General features: G+C 39.4%; 2 protein-coding genes across 9 annotated transcripts in view; both read left to right on the forward strand.

Moving 5' to 3' along the window:
• The window catches only part of LOC146400939 (uncharacterized), a 278,242-nt gene that overhangs the window by 228,939 nt on the left and 23,559 nt on the right, over positions 1-25,744 (forward strand). The gene's annotated exons all lie outside the window — the stretch shown is intronic.
• INPP4B (inositol polyphosphate-4-phosphatase type II B) overlaps positions 1-25,744 on the forward strand; it is a 696,813-nt gene that overhangs the window by 15,737 nt on the left and 655,332 nt on the right. For 2 of the 8 annotated variants that reach the window (XM_084972777.1, XM_084972780.1), the window contains exon 2: positions 1,229-1,304. The exons of the other annotated variants lie outside the window; for them this stretch is intronic. The gene's annotated coding sequence lies outside the window, so the exon portion shown is untranslated. The remainder of the gene's footprint in view (positions 1-1,228; positions 1,305-25,744) is intronic. 8 annotated transcript variants of the gene reach the window in all.

The following is a 25,744-nucleotide window of genomic DNA, read 5'->3' on the forward strand; positions in this document are numbered from 1 at the left end:
TTATTCCAGTTCTGGAGGGAGGCTGGTGAGAAACTAAAGTCGGGATCTGTAGAATCCCTCCTTATGCCCTTTGTTCCATCTTTAAGTTGGGGAAAAATGGGTTTTTAGTTCCAGTTGGATCAATCTGTTGAGTACATAGATATGCATAATATCTGGAGATGCTATGATGATTACAAGCATAAAATTGCCCGGCGATTGGAAACTTTTAATCATACACTTTGAACATTCTAGCCAATTTTTTTTTGTGGTCTAAAAATACATCATAGGTGGAAGGAAACATCTGCTGTGTTTTTCGTGAGAGCTGAGGAAGCTAATGTGCTTCGTTTACACGGTCATTTAAAGTGCATTGGGCACACTTAAGAATTTTATTTGTCACTGAATTTTCTACTCAGAACATTCCACATGTACAAATAAATGTTAACCTCTGTAAAATCCACTGGCTTAAGCCACGTATAGGAGTTGGCCGCTAAATGTCAAAAAACCATGATACAGGCTGAATGGTTTGCCCCTCCTGCTGTCTTAGAAGATCTATCTTGAGCACAAAATATATTTTATTTTAGGAAGGATTTGTTTATACCGTAAGGTGCCAATGCTGCTAAGGTTTATTTGCGCCATGGCTGTTTATAGTACAGATTCTGTGGGACTTTACATGGTAAGAACAGCATATTGGAGGAAAGTGAGCACACCGCAGGTTACAGCTCTTCATTCTGATATGTGTCCATTAAATCTCAGCCTATGAAGAATCTTTATTTCCTAATGGAAGAGGCGGGTGTGAGCCAGCGTTACATGATCACTGCAGATTTGTTTGCCGGTCTTTAAGGTTCATTTGCAGATCACCCAACATAGAGGTTTCGTCTTGGGAAGCATAAAAAAAAAATGCTTTTTGAAAAACATCAGAGGAATTGGTGTTTTCAGCCTGATCATAATTCATTGAAGGCACGAGGGGATCTGCGTGAACCGTGTTCTTCAAATTAATGGGGAGCCAGAAGTCTTCCTTCACCCTTGTGAATCCTTGTAGAAGACATTTGCAGAGAAATTACTTGAGCTGCTCCCCTGTAGGGAGATTAATGTTTTAATATGCAAAAGCAGACAACTCACAATTCCTTTGTGCCACGGCACTCCTAGCTGCACTGTCTTACTGCTTTATTTCCCCCTTAAAGCCTGTCTGCCTAAAAACTTTTGTAGAGTCAAATAGAGCCGCTAATGCCAAGCCATATCTTTGGTCTAGACCTGAGGACTCTGCTGCAATGGAACCACCAAGCCATCTTTGACCTAGCACTGGGGGGAAAAATGTCCAGGTGAAGGTATGGAGATCTCCCTGCTCGTTCATTTGAATTTACTCCTTGATTTAGAGCATTGCAGTTAGGCACTGGAAATTGGTATTAGGGGAGGGTGTGTTTGGGGGCTCTTGCCACTGATTTCCAGTAGAAGTAAAAGCCAACAAAAGCATGACCTTCAATAACCCACCACCAGTCTACTGCATCCGTGCATCTTATCAACCATCCTTTCCTCCTGCCTGCCTGCTAAACTAAACCCTGCTCCTCTGCACTCAATCCCATTTCCTTCAGAAATCTCAGGGGTCTCTGCATGGCCTTCATTTCTTATCTCCCGTGTCTTCACTCTACCTCCTCCCAATGTGCCGTGAGCACACTCACGGTTTTCAAGTGTTAAAAAGAATCGAACCCTTTCTCTCCCGCGTATCTCGCTCCAGCTACCCTCATTCCTCTTTTGTGAGAGAGCCAAGCATTTGGAGGGGATGTTCCACATTTCCTATGCTTTCCTACTTCATTCTAGTCTGGACTTTACCCCCGCAGCTCCCGTGAAACTGCTTTTGCCAAGGCCACTTAGAGACTACGTTACATTTCACAAGTCATTCTCTGTCTTTGACCACAATATCAGGTTCTTTTGCTTTATGGGTTATTACAAAATATTGAGCATCGTTCCCTGTGCTACATGGTAGGTCCATGTTGGTTATCTATTTTTTGTATAGTGGTGTGTATCTATTAATCTCAGACTCCCGATTTATTGTAGTTATTTAAAATGACATCTCCTTACATGCAGCCCTATGTTCACAGGAGCACTATCTGCAGTAGCCAAGACATGGAAACAACCTAAATGTCCATTGACAGAGGATGTTTAAAGAAGATGTGGTACATATATACATTGGAATATTACTCAGCCACAAAAAAGAATGAAATAATGCCATTTGCAGCTACATAGATGGAACTAGAGATTATCATATAAGTGAAGTAAATCAAAGAGAGAAAGATAAATACCATGGATATCACTTATATGTGGAATCTAAACCATAACACAAAAGAACTTATCTATGAGAAAGAAATGGACTCACAGACGTAGAGAAGCGACTTGTGGTTGCCAAGGGAGAGGAGGAGTGGGGCAGAGATAAATTGGGAGTCTGTGGTTAGCAGATGGAATCTATTATATATAGAATGGATAACAAAGCCCTACTGTATAGCACAAGGAGCTATATTCAATATCCTGTGTAAACCATAATAGAAAGTAATATATAAAAAATGTCTGCATATGTATAACTGAATCACTGCTGTACAGCAGAGATTAACAAAACATTGTAAATCAACTATGCCTCAATGAAAATAAATAAATTAATTAAAATGGTACATCTTTTGAAATTACAGAAGAGAGATACAGTGTACTAAAGGATGCAAAGACTATAATGAAGATTATAAGAGGTCAAATCTACCCACATTGATCTAAGGATTTAGTGTGGTCCCAATCAAAGAGAGAGATATAGTCGGGAGAGAGAGGTACAAGCATGGTTAATGGTATATAGAAATATTGTTGATTTTAATGTATTGATCTTGTAATCAGCCACTTTAATAAATTCTGTTATTCTAACATTATTTTTCTGTAGCTTGGCTGTTTTCGAAGTATATTTATTGCAACAATGCTCTATTGCTAGTAAACGCTCCTGGATTCTATTTCTCTTAAACTGCCTTTATTTGGGGCTTGCTATTGAATAATAGTTTTATACAACTCCACGTTGATAGTTTTCCCTCTCAGCATTTTGAAGATATTGTTCCACAGTTTCTGGCTTCTATTGTTACTATTGAGAATTTTGCTGTCAGTCTAATTGCCATTTCTTTGTAGTGATCTGTCTTTTCTTTCTGGTTGGGATAAAGGGGAACCACAAGGAAGAATGCAGCAGCTCAGGAATAATAGCAACAGAGCTGTCGGAGAGGGAGGGGTTACTGGAAACTGGAAGAAGGGTGGGTTGGGTAGCCCAGGAGTGATAACCTTCCATCAAGAGGCACAGCCGGTCCTGGGGGCCTCCTGGCCACAACGCCTACACTCACTCCCCTCCTCCCTCTGTCTCTTGCCTGTGCTGCACATTAACTAAACCCCCAAAGAAGCCAAGGATTGTGATAAAGTGGACATAATAATAAATATGTGTCAGATAAATATGGGGGGCAGAGAGCATGGTGGAAAAGGGCAGAGAGTGTGGATCTAGAGGATTCAACATAGATTCAACACAGGATATTCAGCCCTTTGTATTTAGTTTTCTCTTCAAATATATATAGTCTTTTTTTTTTTTTTTTTTTTTTTTGTCTGCACCCACAGCACGTGGAAGCTCCCCAGGCCAGGGATTGAACCCATACCACGGCAGTGACAATGCTGGATCCTTTAGTCCTAGGCCACCAGGGAACTCCTGTCTAGTCATTTGTGATTATTTTTGTTTCTTCCTCAAATTTAAATCCCATCTTTTATTTCTTAAGGCATCTCATGCATAGTTGTTTATGTTAGATATGTTAGGTCTGCTATCTTAAGCCATGAGGTTCTATAGTTTTTGGTGTTTCTTCTGACTTTTGGCATGATGGCTCATTTTCCTGAGTTTATGTTCATTCTTTAACGTGAACACATTTTGACTAAAGATATGTATGATTCTTAGGAGACCTGAGTTGAGGATCTTTTCTCCAAAGAAGAGTTGCTTTTATTTCTGCAAGATACCATTGACTTCCAGAACCTTCTTTGCATGAGCAGTACCATTTAAGCCTCTGACTCTTGTGAAAGAATAAGTATAAGTATAATTTTTTGGAGAAGACTATCCTTTTTCTTTTCTTCTCAGAACTATCTTAGAGGCAGACAGATTTCCCCATCTATTATTCCCTTTATTGGGTATGTGGAAGTGTTCCAGACCATTTTTTAGAAACAGTACTTCCCTTTTGAGAACTGCAATTCTGTGAGGGACTCAGGGTCACCCTCCATCTAGAGTTCAAGTCCAAGGCCTTATAGTTTCTATACGGGGACCTTGGATTTTCCAAGATCTGGTTTCTTGGTGTTAACATGTGTCCTGTCCATTCTTGATTTATCACTTATTTTTTTTAATTTTTTTTCTATTTAAATTTTTTTTAATTAAAGTGTAGTTTATTTACAATGTTGTGCCAATTTCTGCTGTACAGCAAAGTGACCCAGTCATACATACATACATATACATTCCTTTGCTTATGTTATCTTCCATCATGGTCTATCCCAGGATGTAGTTCTCTGAGCTATATTTCATTGCTTATCCATTGTAAATGTAGTAGTTTGCATCCTCTAACCCCAAACTCCCCGTCCATCCCACTCCCTCCTCCTCCCCCTTGGCAACCACAAGTCTGTTCTCTATGTCTGTGAGTCTGACTCTGTTTTGTAGATAGTTTCATTTGTGCCATATTTTAGATTCCATATATATGTGATATCATATGGTATTTGTCTTTTCTCTTTCTAACTTACTTGACTTAGTATGAGAATCTCTAGTTGCATCCATGTTGCTGCAAATGGCATTATGTCATTCTTTTTATGACTAAGGAGTATTCCATTCTGTATAGGTACGACATCTTCTTAATCTTGTATTTAATTTGAAATTGAGGTATTTTATTTAATTTTTTTTGACTAAGCATTATACATATCATTGTGATTTATTTGACATCTAAGACTCCGGTGTGAAAGGAGATTGCCAGTTTTCCTTTTTTTTTTTTTTTTGCTTCTTGCCTTGTCATCCTTCTCAATGTCATCTCCTTGCTTATCCTTTAAACTCTAGGTACTTCAGAGTTCTGTCCAAATCTCTCTTCTTGTATCATCTGACATTTATACATCAATTCTTACTTTAGTTCACAGGCTGTTGTAATCTCTCTAAGAGCAGGGGTGGTGTTGATATTTTTCACCAATATGTCCCTAGTGTTTAGCATAGTATGTAGCACATGGTAAGTATCCATTTCATATTTGTTGAATGAATGAGTGAATGTAAGAACTGTTAAGGTGTCTCAATAGAGCATGATTAGTTTGTTGTACTACAGGTGGGGGGGGAGCTTGGAATAGTAATGGCTCTATAATGGATAAAGATTTTTATTTTACTTTAGTTTCTTGAGGTTTGCACTTCTCTTGAGGGGCTATAACTTGCCTTTGGATTTGTCTTTGTCTTTATACTGCAGGTGATGTTAAATGTTTTTACCCCTCCCTTAAAAATATGTTTGCCAGTAACACATGTGGACATAGAGAATTCTAAACAGCTTTAGTTGGTGATGGGATTTTTCTGTCTGCTATTTGGTGAATAGTAGTAAATCATTTTTGGTCTTTTTTCCAATTAATATGAAGACCTTCTAGTTTGCGCGTAACTTTATTAATTTGATCGTTGGGCTTGATGACTGAGCTTCAAGTAGAGTAGATAAAGTGAAATTAACTTCTGCTAATATTCCAAGCAAACAACACTTGAATATTTGGAAAAGCACTTTAAGTACAGAGAGGTAGCTGGCCAGGGTGAAATCTGTCTTTATCAAATGTTGCATGGCTTTTAGGCTAACAGCATGGGACTGAATTGTGTCTGGGAGATTCCTCCCACAAAGAGAAGTATGGAGAACAAGATCCTGCTGGGTAGAAGCAAACCAAAGACTGACCCTTGAAATAAAGAATTTCTGGTTTTTCCAAACAAATGGTGACTGACCTTGAAAGTGAGTGACTATTAGAGGCAGTAAGGCAGGACCTGATGCGTGTTCTCCAGTGAGCCTTGAAAATGATGGCAAGGATGATGACTTTGGGAGTAAAAGACCCTACAGAAAGGCACTGATAGGCCTGTGGACAAAGAGATGCTGCTGTAGGTTTCAGGAGCTGTAAAGGTAAAGCTATTTCAACAACAGTGACAAGCTCCCAGGAGCTTCTAAAGATGAAAATGGTCATTGTACTTTATCTTGGCTATTTTAGAGAGCTTGCTGGGTTATTCATTTTTCTTGCATGTCAGAAGCTGGAGAGTTGAGTTTCTGAAGACCTTAGTGGAGAGAGCTCTTGTCAAAGTGAATAAAAACGCAGGCTTAGCTGGCCGAGAGTTTCCCCAGAGAAACAACATTTGAACAGCACAGTATTAAAGATGAGGACACTGCAGCCAAAATATCAGAGAGGGGCAGCTTGTGCAGGAGAACAAATATTGTGCAATTTTAAGAGATGGGAGTGGGAAAGGTTTTCTGTTCATTTTGCCTGTGTTTGAGCTTTAGAAAACAATTAAAATTTTTAAAAATTATTTTATAATGATTTTTATTTTTTCCGTTATAGCTGGTTTACAGTGTTCCATCAATTTTCTACTGTACAGCTTGGTGACCCGGTTATACATACATGTATAGATTCATCACAAGTGATTAGACATGGTTCCTAGTGCTATACAACAGGGTCTCATTGCCTATCTATTCCAAATGCAGTAGTCTATTTAGTATTAGGATACTGGAACGGGGAAAGGGATCAGTGCAGACAGAGCCATTTGGGAACAGCAGGCAGAGTCTTAACAGAACAAACCCGAAGGACATCAGTTTCTTTTTTTTTTTTTCATCTTTTTGCCATTTTTGGGCTGCTCCCGTGGCATATGGAGGTTCCCAGGCTAGGGGTCCAATCGGAGCTGTAGCCACCGGCCTATGCCAGAGCCACAGCAACTCGGGATCCGAGCCGCGTCTGCGACCCACACCACAGCTCAGGGCAATGCCGGATCCTTAACCCACTGAGCAAGGGCAGGGATCGAACCCGCAACCTCATGGTTCCAAGTCGGATTTGTTAACCGCTGCGCCACGATGGGAACTCCAGGACATCAGTGTCTTGAGCAAAATGCTGGAACTCCTACTTTTCATTCTTTCACGGCATTGTCCTGATATATAAGAATACTCAAAATGGAGAATTCGCTTTGTGAAATTGAAGGGTATATTAGCCTCATTCCCCTATGCGGCCAAGTACATTTATGAACTTAATTAAAGTTTAGGGAAAGGATTTACCATCCTGGAAAAAGAAAAAAAAGTGGTAGTTGTTTCTCCTATGTGTGTATATTTCACAGATGAATTTGCTAACTTTCATCCTAGCTACTCGCACTGAAATTATATTTGAGCCAGGTAATGGAAAATAGACCCCATAATCAAATTCAAAAGGAAGTTTAGTGTCCAGAACAGGGTCCATAAACAAAGAAACATGGGAAAAGAGGCTTTTCTTTTCCACATCTATAAAAACAAGAGCTTGAACAGAGAGTCACTGAGTGCGCTTCCAGCTTGAACAGTCTGTAGCGCTGAGAATCTCTCATTTATTTCCTGTTTCTTTGTTGCTGTTCCCTGTACTACAGGCAAGCAAGACCACTTGGTCCTTCCCGAACACACCTCCTGCTCATGCATCCTTTCTCCTTTCAGGGTGCTCTTCCTTCCCAATTCTGTCACTCAGAATTCTACTTATACTTTAAGGTGCAACTCAGGTCATTGGCCACACTTCCCCAAAGTTGTCCCCAGGTTTTCTAATTGAAAGTGATCTCCAGGTGCCGTGCACCAAAGCACCTGTGGTTCTGCTATCATACTTTTCACTTACTTGCTTGGGTTATGCTTATTTGTTTACATACCCATCTACTAGATTGCAAGTGTCTTGAAAGTCAGGGATTCTGTTGTTAGATTCTCAATCACATATAGCATTGTGCTTTGCATGTGATAGGTTTTTCTCTTTATACAGTGAATTGAAAATTGAGTAAAGAAAATGATTTGCTGGTAGATTAAAGCCAAGTAGATATAGTTACAGGAAAATCTTAAATTTATGTGATGCATTTAGTGAAACTAATCAACATTTTAACCTAGAATCTAAAACAAGTAAATAGGAACTTTTCTGGACCTCTCTCTTTCCAAATGGTAAGAAATTTGGATTATCAATAGAGTAATTCTATTAATCATATCCCTTCTTGAAAAAAGCCTTCTAGAAATCAAAAGAAAGAAAATAAGGCGTTATATTCACAAAATGCAAATAACTTGCCCTTTAAAATATGTCAAAAGGAGCATGGTTACTAGAAAAGTCTGACGTGAACTTTAGCTCATCAAAGAGACTAGCACACAAATGCAGGGTTGTAGTGCTATTATATGAAATTGTCATTGTTTCTTCCCCTTCCTGTACATTTGCTAGCTTTAAATTCTCTGAAGTGAAATGGAGGTAACTTGAAAATGTCCTCAACACTTGGTCAAAAAATGTGTCTCCAAACCCAAACAGAAAGATTTCCATTTTGAACTATTTCTAATTTATGTCATTAAAATTAAGATATAGGAGTTCTTGTTGTGGCTCAGTGGTAATGAACTCCACTGGTATCCATGAGGATATGGGTTTGATCCCTGGCCTTGCTCAGCGGATTAAGGATCCAGTGTTGGCATGAGCTGTGGTGTAGGTTGCAGACCTGGCTCGGATCCTGCCATATGGAAATTCCTGACTTCTTGCTCAGGAATTTCCATATGCCCATGTGTGGCCCTAAAAAAGCAATACGTAAATAAATAAAGTGAAAGTGTATATGTATTAGTTCTGAACTTATTTTTCTTGAAACAAAGAAAAGACCTTTATTTAAAATACTGTTTGTATTGCTGATTGCAAAAAAAAAAAAGTGCACAATATGACAGTTGTGAATTAAGTTTTATTTGGGGCAAAATGAGGACTATAGCCTGGGAGAGAGGCTCTCAGATGGTTCTGAGGAGCTGCTTCAAAGAGGTGGGCATGGGGAGGGGGTCAGTATATCTGTGATTTTGGTGGAGGGGATACATGCAACCAAGCACGCGTTTTGCAGAAGTTTGCTCCTAGTCACAAGGAACAGGAGTCTCAGTTAATGATTTGAAGTGTTTTTCTAGATATGAGGGGATGCAAGAAATTGGGCTCATATAAGCTCCTGAAAATGACTATCTGAAGGCCTGTTCTGCCAGTTTTTCTATCTCCACACTGAACTTCTTTCAGGATGTGTCAACCACAGGTCAGAGACAGGAGTGGCGTGGGACTGTATTCTTAGAGAACCAGATGGCAAGTGACAATTTTTAGTTGGCAGCATAAAGTGGAATAAGTTGAGGTGATCAAACCATCTTTTTGAGAGACAGGCATTGAAACTCCATCTGAGTAAAGGACTGGGGAAAATGAATTAGTGTGAGATTGCTGTGACAGCTCATAACCAAAGAAATTCACTTTTCTGATACTGTGGGAAAGAAGCTTTGGGGTTGTGTCTTTGGAGTTGTTTCATATCAATAAAGCCATACATAGCTTTTGGAGTTGGAGTTAGGGTTAAGTCTGAATTTCAGAGTAATCGCTTATTCGATTGAGTAGGTTCAAGACAACATTTAACCACCAACTACTTCAGCCTGTTCCAGGGTGTTTTGATGCCAAGAGGGTTAAGAGTAAGGAAGGTATGGTTTAGGTTAATAGCCCAGAGAACTGGCTGCTCTTGCCTGGTGCAGTCTTTGCTTTCTCACTGGAGACTTTCCAATGAGGGGGGACAGGTTTCATCCTCAAGCATTGTCAGTCTAAATGCAACAACCAAAAGTCTGTGGTGTCCCCAAGGCAGAATAGACATCTGTGAATTAGTGGTGAAGGTAGAGGTCATTTGGAAGAGAAAATATCGAGCAATTTAGATGATCAATAAAAAACAATAAGGTACTTTCATGAAAAATGATCTTCATTTAAAATGATCAAGGTTGATAAAATTCAGTCTGCTTTTCAAAAAAAGCTTATCATTCTAAGACTGTTGATTACATAGGGAGCTATTTGTATCTGTAGTTATAACTAGAAACTCACAGATTAAAGTATGAAATAAAAATACGTTAAGGCTACATACGTAGTTGATGGCAATTTTGAAAAGAAAATATGAAAGTAACAATATATTAATATTAGATAAAGCAGCAATATAGGAAATATGTGTCATTGTCAGGCTGATTAGTAACTTCCTGGATTATTCCAAGCAACAAAGAAAGAACATTGCCCTTCCAAAAAAGCTATGGTCACCTTGTGGTGTCATTTTAATTAAGGCAGTGTGTATTTCTAACATAATCTGTGAAAATAGAAAACTGACTGAAATATAAATCTAACTGTTCCATGAGCAAGTAGTATATAAATCAAATAAATAAATGCACTCAAGAGAATTTAGGCTCAAGAGAATGTAATAAATTCTATATCATCATTGCAGCTTTTTATAATGTTATTACTAAAAAAATGTGAGCTAAAAATAAAAAAAGCAATTGGCCAAGTTCTCCAGAGGCATTATAACTCCTGTGAGAAATAACTGACCAGACAGAAGCAAGCCTGCATATTGTGCAGATAATTCACATGGTTTGCTAATAAAATGCAGGAGACAGATTAAATTCTTAACCGCCTATAACCAATATAAAGTTTTAATAGAAACCATGAGATGGGGTCCCCTTAAAACCCATCAAATACACAAGACCAACTTCATAAAACAAACGAAAAATTTAAATTAGAATCAGGGGACTCTGAGTTGGCTAAGTTATTTCACAGTCAACTTTTCTATAAGAAAAGGTTACAAACAAATGCACAAAGACCAGCCAACCACTGTACATGCAGAAAAGGTGCAAAAGGAAAGCATCCTATAGTAAGCTGCCTGCATTCATTGGAGTTGAGCATGCTCGCTTTCCTCCCAGTACAACTATAGCATAAATGGCAATGGACTTGTCGACTGAAAGAGGAAAACGCTCCTCTGCATACAGTAGTTCCACAAACTTAGAATCTGTTAAATTCAAGTGACCTTAACATGAAGTAGGTTTATTACAATTTAATCTAACTTAATTCGAATTTTGGGTCTTAAGTCAGTAGCTAACCCGGACATATACTGATTTCTGTTGGGTTTTCAGAAGCAGAGTCTGAGACATGGATCCAGGTGTCATGACTTATTGAGGGAATGCTCTTCAGAAAAAGGCAGTAAGGGAGGAGGTGATGCAGGCTAGGGAAGGAAGAAGACCTGAGCAGAGAAGTGGTTTCAGGTCAATGTTAGTCTTGGCTAGATGTGGGGTAAATTCTAACCTCAGCTAGGTGTAAACTCATGGTGGCAGTGAAAGGAGAGATCGTGCAGGCATAAACCACAGTGAAAGCCACACCACACCTTGAGTGGTTATCCAGAGATGCCAGTCAGTCATGCCTGTGGGCGGTGTGTGTGTATGTGTGTGTGGGTATGCATTTATGTGTGTGGGCGTGTGTATGTGTGCGTGTCCCTATGGGGTGTTGCGGGAAAAGCATGTGGCAACTTCCCTGATGAGGCAGCTCCTGTCTATACTGGCTCAACAAAGGGGCCAGTATGGACACGGCATCAGCACAGCATTTAGCACATATGGGTTTTAGTTTTACCAACATGTGACAGTGTACAGAAATACCCAGGGGGGAGGGAGGAGGGAATGGGAGGGACTAGGAGTCTGGGGTTAATTGATGCAAACTATAGCATTTGGAGTGGATAAGCAATGAGAGCCTGCTGTGTAGCACAGGGAACTAAATCTAATCACTTGCGATGGAACATGAGGGAGGATAATGTGAGGAAAAGAATATATATATATAAACACACACACATATATATATCTATATATATCTGTATGATTGGGTCACTTTGCTGTACAGTAGAAATTGACAGAACGCTGTAAACCAACTATAATGGAAAAAACAAAAATCACAAAAAAAGCAATACCTTTTCCATGTATCTTGCTGGAAGGAGAAGGGAAGCAGCTAGAATTTGCCTCCTGAAAGTTATACTAGTGTCTCACCTATGGGGTAGACAGCTGTAGTGGGAAGAGTCTCCATTTAGCATTCTGTCTTGATAATTCCCTGAGACTCACTTTGAGTTTTCTATTGCCATTTTAAGACCTCCCACTATGTATGCCTGGTTTCTTTCCCTGTTGCTTGGTAAGGGACTCAAAGGCTAACCGACCCTGTGTTCTGCATCAGTGGGGTGTAAACCTTTTACAAGTTTATCTGAAAGAAAGGAATCAAACATCTCAGCACATTTTCCCCAGGCCAGCTCTGGGTGCAGCAACTTAGGCTCCTTGGTGTTTGAGAGTGACATTGTTTATTCAAACTCCTAATTCTATTTACTTTCATCAGTGTATGCTCCCTTCTCAATTCTTTTTTTTTTTTTTTTTTTTTTTTGTGTTTTTGCTATTTCTTGGGCCGCTCCTGCGGCATATGGAGGTTCCCAGGCTAGGGGTCTAATCGGAGCTGTAGTCTCCGGCCTACACCAGAGCCACAGCAACGCGGGATCCGAGCCGCGTCTGCAACCTACACCACAGCTCATGGCAACGCCGGATCGTTAACCCACTGAGCAAGGGCAGGGACCGAACCCGCAACCTCATGGTTCCTAGTCGGATTCGTTAACCACTGCGCCACGACGGGAACTCCCCCTTCTCAATTCTTGATCTTTCTTCTACTCCAAAGCATTTGTGTCCAGGGAGGCTGGGGGAGCATGCTTGCCTGAGACCCTCTACTTTCTAGAGTACATCCCACAAGCTAATGGCAGCACTCACAGCAGAACTGAAAGACATTCCTTTCCCAGGGAAGATTCATTGTGAGCCTAGGAGAGCCAGGCACTCTTCTAGGTGCTGAACATGGGGTGAAGTCCCCGTCCTCATGGTACTTGCTTGCTAGTAAACCAAAAGGTCATAAACAAATGTAATATATTGGTGGGAGAAATACCACATGGATAAAAACAAAAACAGGATGAAGAGTTAAGGATGGTTGAGTGGTTGTGATTTTCTATAGACTGTTGAGGGGGAAGGAGTTCTCTAATACGGGAGCAGTTAAACAGCGACCAACAGGGCTGTGAGGGTGTTGGGGAGAAGAGAAAAGAGAGTTCCTAGCATTGGGCACAGCACACACAAATATGAAGAGAGTAACCTGGCAAGAGAGTAACCCGGCTGCCAGGGGAGGATGGGGCTGGGGCAGTGGCCAGGAGCCTACCTAACCACAAAGGCTTATTTGTTGCTAATGTTATATTGTTATTTTTATATCTTCAGTGCCACTTTTTATAATTAAGACTTTGAGGCAGACAGTCAACCTAAAGTTTGGTTCCTACAGAAATTATAGATTCTACTGAAATCTAGATGTAATTAGTGATACATGCACACATATGTATGTTTTAAATTGCTTTCCTTTTCTGGGGTAGGGGGGTGTAGAAAAACCAGGCCCTAGAGATGAGAAAAAGCCATGGAAATTGTACTTTGGTAAAAATGCCAATAATGGAATCAAATCTAGCCTCAGGTTGTTTTTAGGAAAGCAAGCTTTGCTCAATGAGGGATGATGGCCTTTGAAACTTGGGGGATGTCAGAGAGGAAATGAAATGCTGGTGAGGGAAGGAAGAAGAGTGGACTCCAGAGCTAACATAATTCTAGGTGCTTCTCTCTCACTTTCCCATGTGATGCCAGAAGGCGCTGATTTCTTATCGGCTTTTCATTCTTTAATGTTATTGAAGTTCCATTTTCTTTTCTTTCGTTCTTCCTTCCTGGCTGCACCTGTGGCATATGGAAGTTCCTAGGCCAGGGACTGAATCTGAGCTGCAGCTGTGATCCGTGCCACAGCAGTGGCAATGCCAGATCCTTAACCCACTGTGGTGGGCAGGGGGTCAAGCCCTCAACCTCCTCAGTGATCCGAGCCACAGCCGTCAGACTCTTAACCACTGCACCACAGCGGGAACTCCTTAAGTTCCATTTTCTTACAATTTTTGACTACCTGATTATTTTTCCTATCATGTTGCTTTCTTGTGACTAAAGTGCTCTCTCACTTTTTCTCTCTCTCACTCCCCTGCCCTCTCCCTTTCTGGAAAGCTAGCTGTTTATTTTTCTAATTCCAGTGAAAGGAAACCCAAAAAAACTGCCGGGATAAGTTTATCTCACAAGTTCCAATTTCCTGATGTCTTTTGTTGTTATTTTGGTTTCCTTTGTATATCAGTATATAGCAGTCGTAGAGCAGGTTTAGATTTTTTTTTTTTTTTTTTAGTTCAAATACATCCGGAATATAAAGTAGCACAAATATGATGATGGAGGAGACTCAAGAAGTGTTAAGTTATTTAAAACGGATTTAATTCTACTTGAAAGCTGACTTCCTGGGTGATATGCTTGCTGTGGGGGAGTCTTAATCCCTGGCTCCATGGTTTCCTCGGGTTGGGATGCTAAGCGTTTAATCAGTTAGTCATCACTCTTCTGAGGGCCTGTTGTGGCCCAGGCATTACAGTCAGGCGGCTGTTACCTCCCTGGATGTGCTCCTTGGAACAGGAATAAATTGGGTGCCTGCATGGTGTATAAAGTCTGAAGCAGCTGCATATTCAAAGATTAGAGCACTTCCATGCAGTTTGACTTTGAAAAGACTGGACAATCAAGGGGAAAGTCAGGGGAAGGAAGAGGCTTGTCGGAGGCAGCTTGCTTATGTTTGGGAAACCTCTCCGGTCTGTGACTGGTAATTCCATTTCACACATCTTTAGTTTTATGTTGCTTTTTAGCCATGGCTGGCAAGCTCACTAACAAAACCTGTATCCTGTAATCAGAATGATCAACCACCTTGTTGAATGCACGAATGCAGTGCAAAGTATTGGAACAGCCAATAAACAACAAGAAAATAATGAAATCCCATTGCCTCCCGGATCCCTGTCTTTATTGTTTGTGCTTTCTAATTTTACATCGAGGACCACCATTTTGACAGGGAAGGGCTGGTGTGTACCAGCATTTTAAAAGGCGCGATTGAAACCGCATCCGTTCTTATAGAAATTCCTGTTTGTGTACATCCCCACCATCCCCATTAGCTTCCTAGGGCCACTGTAACAAAGGACCACACACAAAGGACTTGGAGCATTTATGAAAGTCTGACGTCAAGGTGCTGATTTCAGGGCATTGATTTTCCTTGCTTTGTAGATGCATCGCTGTAATCTCTGTGCCCCCACTCCTGCCCTGTCACAGGGCGATCTCCCTGTGTGTCTGTTTTCTCTTCTTTTTTTCCTTCTATAATGATTTTCATTTTTTTCCATTGCAGCTGGTTTACAGTGTTCTGTCAATTTTCTACTGTTCAGCAAGGTGACCCAATCACACATACATGTATGCATTCTTTTTCTCACATTATCATGCTCCATCCTAAGTGACTAGATATAGTTCCCAGTGCTATACAGCAGGATCTCATTGCTAATCCATTCCAAAGGCAATACTTTGCATCTATTAACCCCAAATTCCCAATCCATCCCGCTCCCTCCCCCTCCCTCTTGGCAACCACAAGTCTGTTCTCCATGTTCATGATTTTCTTTTCTGTGGAAAGTTTCATTTGTGCCATATATTAGATTCCAGCTATGTGATATCATATGGTATTTGTCTTTCTCTTGCTGACTTACTTCACTCAGTGTGCGAGTCTCTAGTTCCATCCATGTTGCTACAGATGGCATTGTTTTGTTCTTTTTTATGGCTGAATAGTATTCCGTTGTGTATGTATACCATATCTTCTTAATCTAGTCATCTGTTAATGGACATTATAGGTTGTTTCCATGTCTTGGCTATTGTGAATAGTGCTTCAGTGTTTTCTTATAAGGACAGCAGTCACAGATTAGTGCTCACCCTGATCTAGTATGACCCCATCTTAATTTAACCAATTAAATCTGCAAAGACCCTGTTTCCAAAGAAGGTCATGTTCTGAGATTCAGATAGACATGAATTTTGAGGGGGACACTATTCAACCCCATAACCCTTTATCCCACTAGATTATAAATCTTTTTGAAAGATAGGCTTATACTGGGAGTTCCCATCATGGCTCAGCAGGTAAGAACCCAATTAGTATCCATTAGGACATGGGTTTGACCCCTGGCCTCACTCAGTGGGTTAAAGGATCTGGCGTTGCTGTGAGCTGTGGTGTAGGTCTCAGACATGACTCAGATCCCGTGTTACTATGGCTGTGGTGTAGACCGAAGGCTGAAGCTCTGATTTGATCCCTAGCCTGGGAAATTCCATATGCTGCCAGTGTGGCCCTAAAAAGAAACACACACACACACACAAAGAAAGATAGGTCTGTACCTTAATTTTTTTACATCACAGTGTCAACTGTTTTGTGTTTTATGTTTGTTTTGTGTCAACAGTGACTTGGAACACAGCAGATGCTAAATAAACGGTTGTTAAATAAAATAAGTGATATACTTTGAACATTCAGATGTACTATAAAGAAAAAATAACCAGTTTCACATGAGCTCAAGAACATTTCCTTTTGTATAATGTATACACACATGCATATATATATGCAGATTATATATATGTATATTTTTATACATGATTTTCTAAAGACGTTAAGCACCACAGAATATTGTTACTATTTTTACTATTTGTCTTTTTAGGATGGAAAGTAGTTTAAGCTTGAAGGAAATGATGAAGTGGATCCTTTTCTTGCACTAATTCTTAACTTTTCCTGTAATAGAGTCTTCAGCATAAAGGTGTGCAGAATATGAACACATATGCAATTAAATATTTAAAGATTATCATTATACTCTTCTTAATGAAATGATTTCTTATCAAATGGGAACTGGCTACTTGGATTTTACCCTGCTTTAATCTGTTTTGAGAAGAATCTCCTCTGAAATCACACCCCTACAAATGGAGAGTGACAGAACCTTCCTTCAGTGAGATCCCTACGCCTAAAGACCCTGTCATGGTTACGGAGGTGGAGGTACTTCCCAAGTGAGCCTCCCAAGAAGGGAAGCAGCAGAAGATGCATTTCTGTTCTGCCTGGAAGTGGCTCTGATCACTTTTCTGACATCAGTCTGTTGCCACAGAAGGAATCATGGTGACACAAGTCTAGCACTGTGACCTCACAACAGAAAGTAGAACTTTACTTTCCTTATGCCATAGGTGGACAAGCATCTTCTCTGCGTACAAAGCTGGCAATTTGGGAAAATGGAGAGAAAAATATTCTAACTATCTATGGGGAAAATGGGGTTTTCTGCAATTGTTTTTCACCTATCCTTTAAAGCAGGACATCTTCAATTTTTGAAATATCCCTCAAATCAGTACACCTGGTTTGTAACAAATACAAGGACACAGAATGAAGCTAATTATATAAAAGTATATATAGAGTTAAGCTAATGTTTTGTTAAGCTTACCTAATTTGTCTTCATACGGTTAAAAATCTAACAACTAAATCCCCGCAGAAAGATGTAGTTTGATTGGGAGGCCAGGTTTGTTTTTCTCATCACAGCTGACGTTTAATAGAAAGAATAGCGTGAAAGGTAATTGCTTCATTAAACTGAAGCATGAGTGGCATGATTGATTTATATTTGTGTGGCATTCATTAAAATGATCTTCCTATTTTAGAACAGTTTTGAATTTACAGAAAAATTATGAGGTAATACAGAATTCCCATGGACCCCATACTGTTTTTCCTATTAATAACAGCCTACATTATTATGGTACATTTGCTCAAGTTAATGAACCAGCATTAATTCATGACTCTTAACCAGAGTCCACACTTTATGCAGATTTCCGTAGTTTTTTTTGTCGGATGTTCTTTTTCTGTTCCAAGATCCCATCCAGGATATCACGTTACATTTCCCTTGTCATGTCTCCTGAGGCTTCGCTTGGCTAGGACAGTCATTTCAGACTGGGCTTATTTTCGATGACCTTGACAGTTTCGAGGAGTACTAATTGGGTAGGTTGCTAGAGGCTCTTCTAATGGACTTGGATATTTTTTCATGATTCCCCTTGGTTTATAGGTTCTTGGGAGGAAGACCCTAGAAGTCCAATGCCCTTCTCATTGTATCATACCATGCGCGTAGTTCACCCCTGTTGAGTTAAGCTTGATCACTTGGTGAGGTGGTGTTTGTCAGACTTCTCTGCTGTAAAGTTCTCTTTTTGCCATTTCATCTTGCATCCTTTGTTAGGGATGTACGATGCATAGCCGACACCCACCGAGGGAGCCCTGGGGGGCAGGGATGACTCTCCATCTCCTTGAGGGTGGAGTGACTGCTTTCCTTACCTCCTTCTATGCAGAACTGTCCCTTCCTCTCCAGCTATTGATTTATTCAGTCATTTATTTATATTAGTGTGGACTCATAGATATTTATTTTATGCTTTAGATTATAATCACATACTACTTTTTGAATTTATTTGCTCAAATTGTTGCAGGTTTGGGCACAGGGACTGCTTTCACTTGGTTCCTGTGTCCTATGTGTATTTTGAAGGCAGGACAAATTGAGTTTTAAATGTCCATGACATTTCTTTCCCTCTTCATACAATAACCGTATAAAATACTTTGGGGGAAGAGGAGAGAATATTTGGCCACAGTATTAGTAGGTAACTTGACCTGATAGTAGTATCTATTTTTCATCTTTGTCTTTATTTTTATCTTAGCATTTTGCTGATTTTTACCCTCTCAGAGTACCTGCTGTGGCACAGTGGGTTAAGATCCAGTGTTGCTGCAGCTGTGACTGAAATTGAAGCTGTGACTCAGATTCCATCCCTAGCTTGGGAACTTACATATACTGCAGGTGCAGCCAAGAAAAATTTTACGCCATCTCAATAAAAACTTACATTTCACAATTTACGATAATATATGTTTGTCAATTATTTCATGTGATTTTTTGGGGTGGGAGATTGTTGGTAAAAAAGCTGGGGATGTGGGTCATGAGGAACCCCCCTACCCTACGACAGTTCCATCTGATCTTCCCCTGGCTTGAAGATATTGTACTTAAAATAGGATTTCTTCCTAAGAGAAAGAAAATCCATGGTCCTCCTCTATTCCCCTCACCTGCTTTCTTACTATCCCCCCTTTTGTTAATTGCACAATGATCAGGAAACACCCTGCTATGCCAGAGATTAGGTCCCATTTTTCCAGCCACTGCCCATTTGCAGCTCCTCCTCGGGCTGCAGTTGAAAATACCCTGCAACGGGGGCCACGACTGGAAGAAAGGTCCAGACCTTTTTGATGTGTGACTTTTGCCTCCTCTCAGGGGCAACACCAATTTGGGGACAGCCTGGTGGTTCGCAGTGTTTTTAGGGTTAGTAAAGAAATTGGCATCATGATTTTTAAAGCTGTTACTACCATGTTTTATGTGGTATTAGAATTTCAGTTCAGAATATAAATACTGCCCAGAGTCACAAAATGCAGCATAATAAAAGGAAGGGAGAGATAAGCAGTGGGGTCCTTTAGTTACTTTGTTATTTTGCAGTGTGTAGGACACTGATATATTGTAAATCATTGATTTAGTATTCATTTATTTTGTTGTTGGCACAATGATCTTTTAAAATGAATCTTTTTATTAGCTTGGGTCTATAATCTGTGTCACTGGAAAGCGTTTCCAACTTCTTTTATGTGTTATTGTTTATTTCTTTATCCTTTTATTGCCAGTGACAAGGCATAGAGCAAAGCTCAACTGAATAGTACAAAACACCATTACATGGCTTAGTAACAAGGCCGGTGATGGAGAGACTTGGAGAAACTGATATTAGAGAAACAATGTGTTATACTTAGTGCATTAACCCACCGACTCCTATAAGTCTGGGCTCTGTTCACCCAGAGCTTTTTAGCTCCAAGTGACGATTTGTCTGGAGCAGGTTCTTCCTGAAAGACCCATTAATATTTCTTTACCTTTTATCTCATGAATGGTGATGAAGGACAGAGCAGGTTGTTCTAGGAATGTTCAGAAAATGATATTAATTTTCATTCTGAAATGAAATGATGTTTCCGAAAGCTTTATAAGTTTGCAAGGTGTTATCTTCACTTATTGGGTTGGATGTGACTAGTGCATGTGATGTCTCCTTGCTGGGTCTAAGGGCTTCAGTAGCACTGGAGTGGAGTGGTGGAAACTCCCTCTGTAGAGAGGCTGTTTTGAAATTTCACTTTCATCACTTTTAGGAGTGAGATCATGAGCACATGAGAGGCAGAGGCAGTGTATGTGGCGTTAGATACCTGGATGGACCTCATGTTATGGACATAAATTTGATGTTGGTCAGAGTAAAGCCTTTCGTTTTTTGACATCTCAACAATAGATGAAAATCCTCTATGACAAGTGAGATGTTCCAGGAGAGCATTCTCATAATTGTAAAACATTGTCATGCTTTTCGATACCTACAGGCTGTATATCTATAGAGCTGAGGTACTTTTACTACCCAGCAAAAGTATTACTCAAAGTATTATACTAAAATTAGATGTTCTGTTGTCTTTGTTCCCTTATTTTCTCATGAATGTTATAAATAAGACACCAGTGAGGTGATATAATTGTTTCTCTTTTCCTTCCATGTTACTGGAAGCCTAGTTATTGATTAAACCCTTTAAGCAGCCATGTTGTTTGCTTCTCCAAGTGAACAGCGGGTGCTTATATCCATCACCGCACGCTAGGCAGGAAGACCAGCAAGGATGGGATTGAACAGTCTTTAGTGGAATTTTATTAACATCTATATTTATTAAAAGGCATAATATTATTTTCTAATGTTAAAGGGGGAAAACAAAGCAAAGCCAATAAATTTGGTGAGGAAGCAGCTCTCATGACCTCTAGAGCCAAAAAGAACAGTATCATCACCTCCAAACCACAGCTGAGGGGAGCAGTCCTTCTGGGCAGTATAAGACAGACACAGTCCCCAAATCCCAAACCTATATCCACGGCCAAGGCGGAAATACCATGGGTATGTGGCCATGTGCATCCTGTTAGGTGTACCGTTTCTTAAAGAGCCTGCTGTCATTAGAACACAGAGTTCAGCAGAGAAGTGGGCTTAAATAGTAGAGATTTTAATTTTTATCCAAAAACACTGTCTCTTTTTGAATTTGTTTGAGATCAGAGACCACGTAACTCATCTTCATACCCTCCACAAAATCCCCATCATGCCTTATACTTAATGGGTTTTCAGTAATGTGTGTGTGTGTGTGTGTGTGTGTGTGTGTGCGTGCGTGCGCGCGCGCGCACATGTGTGTTAAATGGACTCGTTGACTTTGGTTTTAGGGGGACTTGGGAAATTATAACTGCTGGTGGACTATCTACTTATTCAACTATTTAACCATTCCTTGGATAATATTTCTGAGGCCTGTTATGTGCCAGCACCGTGTTTTTCTTTGGGGCTAGGATGGTAAGCAAATGTAGATATAGGCCCCCTTCTTATGAAGTGGAGATGATAAGAGTTAAATAAAAAAAAATAATAGTCAACATACTACTAACCAGTTGTTCAGATGAATTAATCTATAAATCAATGCACAAGAAAAATTTTAAATATAATTTAAAAATCTTCTAACTTAACTAATATGTATCATAATACAGCTTCCCAAGTGTTATAGGTTGTAATTTAAATTCATTTAAATTTAACGGATCATTCCAACAATTCTCCAAATCATTGGCTGATTTTTAGATAGTAACATGATGAATCCCATCAAACTTTTCCAATGACCTCCTCATTTAAGTTCCCCCTAGTCAGCACTTCTATGCACTTGGAGGGCAGCTGGCATGATGTCCTTGGGTCAAAGCAGGATACACACCTGGATGTCAGGCGCTTCCCTTATGGTCTAGACTCAGGGAGATTCTGGCTTGGCTCTGTTAACAGCACCTCCACCCGTGCTGCCTGCCCTGCCTGCCTAGTGCTGCTCTGAGACAGCAACAGCCATTGCCCGTGACTCCACTGCCATGGTTGCCCCTTCGTACCTGAGGCAGATGTGTGGATGGAGGCAGGGGACACGTATTCACCAACTGCACCCTGCCCCATTCCTGGCCTCTATGCTACTGCTCCATGGCAGTATCCTTTGGTGGCTCCTGACAGGGCAGTATGTATAGAATTTGACAATTGGATTCAGAGTAGGTTAATATTTTAACAAGCATTGCAAAGAAAAAAAAAAAGATGTCGGCATTGTATACGGATACCTATATAATATCTTTAATTTTTAATTTGCTAGAAAAGAACCCTCTTCTATCTGGACATGTAAAATCAGGAAGAAATACTGTTTAATGTATCTTTACTGAATGACAGTTTGTACTCAAGGGATTTTACTGGAGGGTAGACAAAAGGATTTGGAGTTGAATATAAGTTGAAGTGTGTGATATGTATGATAACGAAGTTTGGCTTTGGAAAATTTCTGTAATGACTTTAGGATCATATTGTGGGGTGAATAGCAGCCTTGTATATGAAAATACATATATATTACAGTGTAAAGCTTACACGTTAGTCAACCATATATTGAGATGACAATAAAAGTGTCTGAGTCCTTTGTGCTCTATAGGAATTTAGTAGATGTTAGTTGAGCTGATTTTATGAAGCCGCTGGTATAGCACTGAAAATATGATTATATGTATTAACTGTGGTCCCATAACTGAAATGTTAATCTCAGTAGATTGCTGCGCATATTTATAGCAGTAAAAGATTTATATTCTGAAACAATGAATAAATAATGCTGATGGATCAAGATGTAGTTCAGGGTTATGAGTAAAAGAATCTAATACAATAGGAACACTTCTGTGGATGCGTACTGAAAAATGTGAAATATTTTATAATTAAATGCCAAATGGTAGCACTCTTCATAAGTGCTTTGATGATAAAATCTTTTTTTTAATTTTTGGCAACATATGTATGACATAAAATTTACCATTTTAACCATTTTTAAGTATAGTGGCATTGAGTATATTTACACTGTTGTGCAACTTGATGATAAATTCTTAAGTTCAAGGTCATATTATATCCTGTAGGGTTTTTTGCTTAAATATGGAAAAACCAAATTTTTTTGAGTCACTGACTGCAACTCGATTGACTCTTGTTGATCCAGAAACATCAGTCATAAGGAGGATACTCAGGGAGAATACCGATATTTTGGTGCAAACTTTATCACTTTGAAATAAATTCTAATAAATATTCTAGAATGTTGCACAATTTTTTTCTTTGCATCAGAGTGAGTTTTTTCACGATGATGAATTATTAGTAGTAGTTTATAAATGGAAATTCAATCTATGAATCCATCCTTAGTAATTTACATGTATACCAAATGGGCATATATATCTACTACTGTAGAGATGCATGGAGATGGGTAAGAAATTTATCAAAAGATCAAACATTTGTCCTGAATATGACATTGTAGGTGTTAAAGACTAATGGAATACTGGAGAGTGTCTTAGAACAGCTGGGTTTTTAGGAGACCTTGGTTTTTTAAGAGTGAAATGAACAGAAATTACTAGATATTAAGGTAAAAAGCAAAGTCATGATTAAAATTTGGCACCGCTATTTAGCCCAATTAAATATCTTTTCTTATATCACATAAATGGAAATCAAATGTGAAGGAATATGATTATATTTTAGAATCTTAAAAGTTTTACATCTTTTTCTTAAAATGAAAATGTTGGCCCTTTTCCTTTTTATACTTTTTTTGACATTAAAACTCTTTCAACATGCATCAGATTCCAGAATATTTTTCATTGATAAAAATCAATTGATTGATAAAATTAAATTTTCCTTCTTTAGTAATAAGGCTTTAATCCAGGATGACTGATGAAGTCATTTCTTATGCAAATATTTTTGAAAATAAAAAAATTATGTGTTCTTTTTCCTTACTAATACAGATATTTGAGTCTTAATTTCTGAGGACTGTCATAGTATTAATAAATCCACAAATATTTAGGATAACAATATTAGCTGCTTAGGCTTTGTGGTCTCATACTAAAAGATACCGATGGATTTTCTTTCTGGAGTTTTTTAACTCTTCAAAATCATCATCATTTTCAGTAGTAAGACGTAGAAATAAATATCCTTTTTTTTTTTTTTTGGCTTTTGTCCTTTTAGGGCCACACCCACGGCATATGGAGGTTTACAGGCTAGGGGTCTAATCCGACCTACACCTGCCGGCCATGTCTGCGACCTACACCACAGCTAATGGGTACGCCAAATCCTTAACCCACTGAGTAAGGCCAAGGACCAAACCCACAACCTCATGGTTCCTAGTCAGATTCATTAACCACTGAGCCACCACAGGAACTTGGAAATATCATTCTTATCTTACCTCCGTGGACTATTGCATTTTTTGGTTTTGCCCCTTCCAGTTGGTCTTCCACATTGCTTGGCTGGCGGGCACAGAAATCTCATTCTTTGCTCTCCCTGCTGAAAGCTCTCCCACCTCTACACCTCTCGAGGATGACGCCTAAACTGTGGGGCATGAGCTGTGAAAGCATTTGATAATTTGATCGTTGTTCTCTCTCCTGCTTCTTAGGGTTTATGCCAACATATGTTTTAGAGACAAGTGTTTCTTTCCTTATGAATGTGTTTAAGTTTTTGTCTACTTGGAGAAAACCATAATTCAAAAAGATACATGCACCATAATGTTCATTGCAATGCTATTTACGTTAGCCAAGACATGGAAACAACCTAAATGTCCAATGACAGAGGGATGGATAAAGACGATGTGGTACATATATACAACGTAATACTGTTCAGCGATAAAAAGAATGAAATAATGCCATATGCAGCATCATGGATGGCCCTAGAGAGTATCATACTAAGTGAAGTTAGTCTCTCAGTGAAAGACAAACATCAGATGAGATCATCATGTGGAATCTAAAAAAAAAAGGATACAAATGAACTTATTTACAGAACAGAAACAGACTCACAGACTTTGAAAAACTTCTGGCTATCAAAGGGGATAGGTGGGGTTTGGGGAAGGGATGGACTGGGGGTTGGGGATTGGCGTATGCACACTGAGGTATGGAATGATTGGCCAATGAGGACCTGCCGTATAGCACAGAGAACTCTACGCAATATTCTGTGAGAAAAGAAGCTGAAAGGGAATGGATGTGTGTACATGAATCACTTTGTTGTACAGCAGAGATTATCACAACATTTTAAATCAACTATACTACAATAAAACTTTTAAAAATGAAAAAATAATGTTTAAGTTTTTGAATAAATAATATGCACATGGAATCAAATATCAGCAAATGTAAAATGAAGTGTCCTATCAAACGTCTCTCAACTCTATCTCCCATTTGTCCAGGTCCATTGGCTGTAAGAGATAGAAATCATCCAGGGAAATTTTATGCTTGTATGAGCTAGTACACACTCATATTTACATGCTATTTTTTTCCCTCTCTTTTTAAGCAGAGTGTGGCATGTTTATTCATTCTCTTCTGTACCTTGCATTTTTAACCCGACAGTATATCTTGGAGAATTTTCTACACAGGTGCATCGGCCAGGATGGGTTCCTGTGTTGATCATGTTGTCTCTGTGCCTTAAAATTACATAGATTAATATTTCATTCACACTACATGTCTATTGTGAGTCATCTGCAGCCCTGGTCCAGGGCAGTGTCTCCTGAGGATTCAGGCTGATTGAGCAACATCTGTCTGGCACAATGCCAGGTTCTGCTGGGAGTGGTTCTGGTCACTTTTCTGACATCAGTCTCTTGCCACAGAAATAATCATGGTGACACAAGACTAGCACTGTGACCTCAGAACAGAAAGTAGAACTTTACTTTCTTTACGCAGTAGGTGGACAAGATCTACTGTGAGGGGAAAAAGCATCTT

The sequence above is a fragment of the Sus scrofa genome, chromosome 8 (assembly GCF_054392235.1).
Source record: "Sus scrofa isolate SSC_HxYL_T2T_F1_AM1 chromosome 8, Sscrofa_HxYL_maternal_Yorkshire_Landrace_v2.0, whole genome shotgun sequence".
Classification (NCBI taxonomy): Eukaryota; Metazoa; Chordata; class Mammalia; order Artiodactyla; family Suidae; genus Sus; species Sus scrofa.